Source organism: Numida meleagris, chromosome 1 (assembly GCF_002078875.1).
Source record: "Numida meleagris isolate 19003 breed g44 Domestic line chromosome 1, NumMel1.0, whole genome shotgun sequence".
NCBI lineage: Eukaryota > Metazoa > Chordata > Aves > Galliformes > Numididae > Numida > Numida meleagris.
Genome location: NC_034409.1, coordinates 104820960 through 104827834, shown reverse-complemented (window position 1 = coordinate 104827834; position 6875 = coordinate 104820960).

The window sequence follows — 6875 nt, the reverse complement described above, 5'->3', positions numbered from 1 at the left end:
CGGGGGCGGCGGCTGCGGCGGCCCCGAACCCGCGGTGCCGGGGGGGCCCTCTCCTGCTCCATGCGGGACCCCACATTCGGGCCTTCTTTGGCACCGGGTGAAAAGAGGCGAGAGGTACACACGCGTATAGGTGCAGCCATAGAGATGTATGTGCGCACCATGCGTGGAGCACTACATATACACTATAGATACACGATATATAGGACCCATATAACACGCATGCATACATACGTGTATTTATAAACACATGTTTCCAAATGACACACAAGCGCGCGTGTTTATTTATTACTTATATATTATATATATAATATTATGTTTATAACATTATATAATGTTATATATTTATTGTGTGTTATATAATACATATATTATATATATTACCAATCCGATATATACATATTATATAAATACACACCTCGCATTGCTCTTTACAGTGCCGGGGGCTCAGTGCTTCTTGTCCCGCTGCACCATAGCCCCCCCCGCCAGTGTCCTCCGGCCCCCGGTGTGACCCCCCCCCCCCTCGGCGGTTCTTCCCCCTGGGTCCGAGACCCCGACGGGGAGAAGGGTGCGAAGGGCCGAGGGGCCACGGGAGGGGCTTCCCAGCGGGATAAGCCCGGTGCCGGCGCGGCCCGGCCTTGGTGTGGCCCTGCCCCAGGAGGGCCACGGGCTGTCACCCACTCGGGGGCTGTCTAAGCGCGGCCGAGCTCCCGGATTGCTTCGCGTTTGCTCTCTCGAAGGCCAGGACACCCCGACGGCACGGGGAACCCCCGGCCCTGCTCCGCAGGGTCACCCTGAACCGCCGCCTCCCCACGTCGAGGAACAGCGGTTTGAGAGAGAACTGCGGCGCTGAGGAATGCTGTTGTCCTCCACCCGGGGGGGTCAGCCCTGGGCTGGCTTTGGGGTCAAGGAAACCCGAGGAAAACGACAGCTCTGGGAGACGTGATCCCCGCATTTCCTCTCTGCTGTCATCTTTCCGTCCCTCCCGTGGAAGCGGGGACACCCCCGCACCCCGCGCACAGGGACGGAGGGAAACGATCCGCTCCTAATGCCGCCGCCCCGTTAGGCGGCTTTCGGCAGCGACTTTCGCCGAGAAACCCAAAAGCAGTGAACGCAGCACACCATCAGTCGAGCAAAAACTTCAGCGTTACGGAGGAACTCTCAAAATTCAGCCCAACCTCCGCCCGCCGCCGAAACCGGACTCTTTAGAAGAGGTAAAATATTTAGCCGGGAAAAAAAAAATACAAAACAGAACAAAACATAAAACCCAAACAAACAAACCAAAAAACCGTAACAAAATCAAAATGAATCACAAGCAGAAAAAAAATAGCGGTACCCCAGAGCACGTCCGGACGGGACAGAGTGGGACGGAACGCTCCGCTGGGGCCGAAGGGGAAACTTAGGGGATAAAGCTGCAGAGTGCGGGGAAGGGGGTCACAGGAGAGCGATGCGGGAGCGCGGTGGTTTGGAGGGCTGGGAGCGTGGTGCGGGAAGGGGGAAAAAAGCAAGAAAAAAAGCAAGAAAAACAGAAACAAAAACGTAAGCCAAAAAGGACACCATTACTGCTGTCCCGGCTTGCGATACGCAGCTCAGGGTGTGCCGCTGAAGTGAGCGGGGGCTGCGGGGTCCTTCGAGGAGGGGTTGCCCGTTTTAAATTCAACGCGGGACACGAAAATAAAGGAGTGACAATAACGAAAAACAGTTCCTGATTTAAGTGTTCCGATCCCGTGTACAAACAGACGCCGCTGCTTCAAAACGGGTCGGGAGCAGACAGTAAGTACCGGTAGATACTTTTGCCGTGATTTGAGGGGAAGCCCTTCCCCGTCTGGGGGCATTTCTGCCTCAGGTGAATTTGCACTGCGGAGATACTCCGATTTTTTTTTTTTTCCCCGCAAGATTTTAAGAAACAAACAAACAAAAAGTGTTAAAAGGGGAAAATCACCGACTCAGACCCCGTTGGCTCCGAGCGGCGATGCAGAGCCTGAATGCACCGAGAGGCTGCGGGCCGAGACCGGCGCTCCCCGCTGGCTGCGGCCGGGTGAGAGACCGGGGCGGGGGGATGCTCTCGAAGGAGAAGCTTCGGATGCGAGGTGCTGAGCGCTTGTTCGTCACATTTTCACGTTTAATTCCAGCACCACTGTGAGCCCCAGCACCCCCAGGAGTGCCCGGGGTTGTGCTGTTCTGTAACCGCCGCTCCCCAGAGTGGGTGTAAGCACGCCGCCGCTCGCCCACACAAATCCCATAAATGCTAATAAAACAGATTCCTCCGGATTTGTTTAACTTTCCCTGGCACCGCGGCCCTATATTGATATTCAATGGGGTTACCCGTGCGCATGAGGATTACTGGTTAAGCGCGGACTCGGGATCAACCTTCTAGAATGCCACTCGAACATGTCCCTACAAATGAGTAAGGTGGGAGATGTAAGCACTGACAATACGATTAATTTGCACCAAATACTTGAAAGGAAAAAGGAAGTTAAATCACTGCGCTCGAGTTATTAAGCGATGCATAACTGAGGCCTCTGGTTGCAGGGGATCGTTTTCAGGTCTTTACTCGGAGCTGTGTTACTGCTATTGTCCAACCTTTGCTGGCCACATGGGACCACGCTTGGCAATTGGACGGAAAATTATTTCTACTGGGCATGAACTGGAAATATCCAGCTGCGGAAGGGATCCATTTCCAGGCAGAGAGCGAGGAGGGAAACCCGGTACTCCTTCTCCTTACACAGATAGCGTTGTTAGAGTTTGTCCAAAGCCACTCGAGCTACTAGCCAGAAAATATCCACTGTTTAGAAATGAAAAAATAATGGGATTCCCCCCCCCCCCTGTCTTGAATTAGTAAATTTTTTATTATTATATTTTTTCTGTTCAGAATGTAGAAAAGGGTACACAGTGCCTGCATCACATGGCATCTGTGCATGACGCACAGTGACAATGTGGACACATGGCACTGCGGGAGCTGATGGACTGATCCAAGTGGATGACATTTGGAAAAAATATGTCCACATTAAAAACATGGAATGCTCATGTTTTTGTCAGGTTCTCAATTTCAGTATTCTAAGGAGAACTAAGTTATTTTGCTGAGGCCAACCTTTTTTTTTTTTTTTTCCCCAACTGGAAAATTTGATGAATTTTCTGAAAGTAGTTTCCGAAAGTTAGATAACTGATATTAATTATGAAGCCCAAACATCCACGACCAAAGGTTTGTTTCTCCTAACGTAAACTGCAAACCGTATTTCTTTCAGATAGTTTCAAAGGTGAAGGCTGTCCTTGGGAACAGGAGAGGGAATGTATCAGTCACAGAGAGGAAGCTTCTAGGTTGAAGAATTAGGAAAAACCTTGTATGAAAAGCACACACAAAGTGGAGTGGTTTTGCTCTATTTGTCTGAAGTCCTTTGAACATGAGGAAAGTCAATGTAAGTATTTTAATGTAATTTTTTTTTTAAGTTATGCCCAGCGACTTCAAGTAGTTTTCTCAGTGGCCCTTGGCTTTTATGAATAGTGTGACTAATCTAGTGGAGATGAGTAATGGATCTGTGAGGAATAGAGGAATTCTGATGCAAAAACATCTCTCTTTTCTGTTGGTGTTTTATGCTGCTTGACATCCAATATATTATATAATGGCTGTCAGAAGAACTTTGGTAATGCTTTATGGTAATGTTTATAAATACTTTAGTCATGATTTAGAGATGATGAATGGAAAATGCTATTTATAGAAAATTATGTGATGTTTTACTATGTTGTAAGCACATTCATACACATATGTATGTGCTCTTGTTAATTCCTGTGCTTTGTTGGTTGTAGCACACAGATTCAATATTTTTGCATTTGTCTACTGTACACTTTGCAACACAGCTATCAGCTTATCTCTAAATAGGTATTTTACCATGTATGGACAAAGAAATTGAAGTCAGGAATGAGCTATACACGTGGGACTGGGAGGTTACTGCAAGGGAGAAGGTATGGAGAGGGGAAGCAAAGGTTCTCATGAAAGCCATTTTTGAAGAATGAAGACCTCAGTCCTGTAAATGAACATGTATCAGTGAACTCTGTAAGCCACTGGCTTAACATGGCTTAAAACCCAGCAGTGCAGCCCCAGCAAGGCATGACAAGGCACCAGCATGTCACTAGAACGGATCTGTCTCCTTGTTAGCATGGTCGAGCTGATTGGGAAGATCTGGCATGGGGATGGGAAGAAGGAGGATTCACACCTCAGCTCTTTGGGGCCTGGTGTGGTGATCTCATGGTCACGATCCTTTTTGGATCAAAAGGCAGAGCAGAGAACAGGCGCATGCCCTGGTGCTGTGCTAGAAGTGGTTTGCAAGTCCCCCAGCTTTCATCCTTGCACAGCAAGGATTAGTGAATGTGTAGCAAACCCATGTGAGCTGGCTTCACCAAAGGCAGAATGCAAGCTTTCTGTTCTTATCCTGACTGATGTTCACGTCATCACAGTTTAAAAGCCGATAGCTTATTAATTCAGGTCACCATGAGCTTTCCTACCAGCAGTGAGACTGAAAAGTCATGTTGTATGGGCAGCAATCACCATAATTCCATTTGACACTGAAACTCAAAACTATCCCACATGGGCACACAAAGCATCTACTTGCCTTGGTAACTTGCTCCTCAAGAAAGTCCCATCAGCATGTTTTGTGTCTGAATAGCAAGGCAGCCAGCACATCCATCTGAAAGTGCAGCTGCTCTCAGAATGGGTCTTACTGCTACTTCTTGCTACTGTTTCCAGCTCTGGGTATAACTTACCATGTCTTTTTCACTTTGTCAGAATTCGTATCAACAAGGTTTCCATGCTTTTACTGTGGGAATAGGGGATTCATTCGTCCTTAATTGAACAAAGGCAAACTAAGTTCAATCTCTGCTAACATCAGAAAGATACTCAGAAGATACTGCCCTCTAAAATGATCTGTCTGACCTTTAGACATTGATCCTGAAATTTGATCTCTGAGACCCACCGATACCAAAGAATTAGACACTTCAGTCTCTGGATGCCATTTGGATGTGCTCTCAGTTTCGGAGTTCAAGGCCAGGTCCAGAAAGGGACTCAGGAAGAATGCAGATACTGAAGGCTAAAATGGGAGTGCTGAACACTTCCACTCAGTTGCTGACTAATTCTGGATGTATCCTAAGCCCAACTGTCATCATTTCATTCCCTAATGTAGGTACCTAATGCAGACCTAGGACATGAGTTTTCTCTTTGATTCAGTCCCAACACAGCCAGTGAATGCAGTCCTCTTCACAATCAACAGGAGAAGTTGTCTTTGATTTATATATATAAATATCAGTCACATTGATGGTAAGGACCCAGACTCAGTTCCCTCCCTTGTCCAAATGGACGCAAATGCAGACCTCTGGTCTTTGAAAACGTGTTCAAGAAATTGTCTGCTAGACCACATGCAATGTACTCTCATACTGAATTTACTTTGTTGTGTATAGAAGAAGAGAAAAAAGGCAATTCCCTGTTCCATTAGTCAAGCACTTTGCTGGTAAGGGACATGTCTGGAGTTTGGTGTTTTTTCCAAGTTTTTGTTTGTTTGTTTATTACAAATATGTTACTTCCAATGCACACAAATGCATCAAAAGCCTTTGGAGAAGGATGAGAAGCAGGGTTTCATTCTCCCAGCCAACTGCCAAGGAGGCTAGGATCATATTATTCAATGGTTGGACTAGATGATCTTAGTGGTCTTTCTAACCTTAATGATTCTATGATGATGATGATGACTTTCTCTGTCCTTTAGTTTTTCTAGGCAGAGCAGCCTGATGTGAACAGGAGGGACTGAGAGGGTTTATAATCTGCTGTTGTGGGCTCACTATTGAAAAGATGGAGATAAAAGTTAGAACTTCCTCAAAGGTCATTGATCTTTCCTCTTATTTGCCAAGTGCAGGACTACTGTGTGGTATGGCAGAGAGGAGAAAAGCTGTTCTGCCTCCAGTCTTACCTTCTGAACAGTATTTTCTTTTGCTTTTTTTTTTTTTTTCCACTTAAAAACTAAAACCCAAGCAAAGAAGCAAAAACTGAAAAATGTAGAATAGTTGTGTCAGGGAAACTCATGATACAAAAGGTGTCTGAGTCTGAGGTTTGAAGAAGATGACAAGAACCAGTCCACTTCCTTAGCATCCTCTCACTGATTAGCTCAGGTGCTTCAGTGCTCAGCTCTGTTACGCATGCTCTGTGGAAGATTCCAATCCAACAGCAATTTACACAGCTAAGTGTGGGTTTGGAAATTAACACTAGATTGGATTATTTAAGAGGAACTACAACATTTATTTTTATGTCTCCATAGTAATTTTGGGGAATGTTTTCCTATCTAAAAAAAACCACCAAACAAACAAGAGACATCTGTCTTCAGGTTATATGTAAATATATGCAATGCATGTAAATATTCCACTGTTTTCTGATGGTACATATCAGGAGTTTCAGACCATTCCTGAGATCATTTTTTTCTCATATAAGCAGCTCCTTACAACGAACCACAGCTTAACAAGATCCTTGGGCAGCGGCTTACATCTCCCAGATGGTGGGCAGCACATTGCAATGGAAAAAAAGTAACTCCCTCACCCTCCTTACCCAATCCGGTATAGAATTTTCGTGCATGTCCAGAAATGCAATGCATGTCGTCTCTGAGAGAAAAAGAAAACAAATAAGTCCCTCCGTCTGTTGAAAATTCTACGTACAGTTGTCTCCAAAAACTTTTATTGCTTGAATCGTTTCAGAAAATCATTTATCTGTTCATCTCCTGCCATTAGTATAGTTGTCAAATTCTGAATATTTTTCTCCTCTTTCCTCCCTTTCAAACTCAGAACCTTTCCTTCCTTCCTTCCTTCCTTCCTTCCTTCCTTCCTTCCTTCCTTCCTTCCTTCCTTCC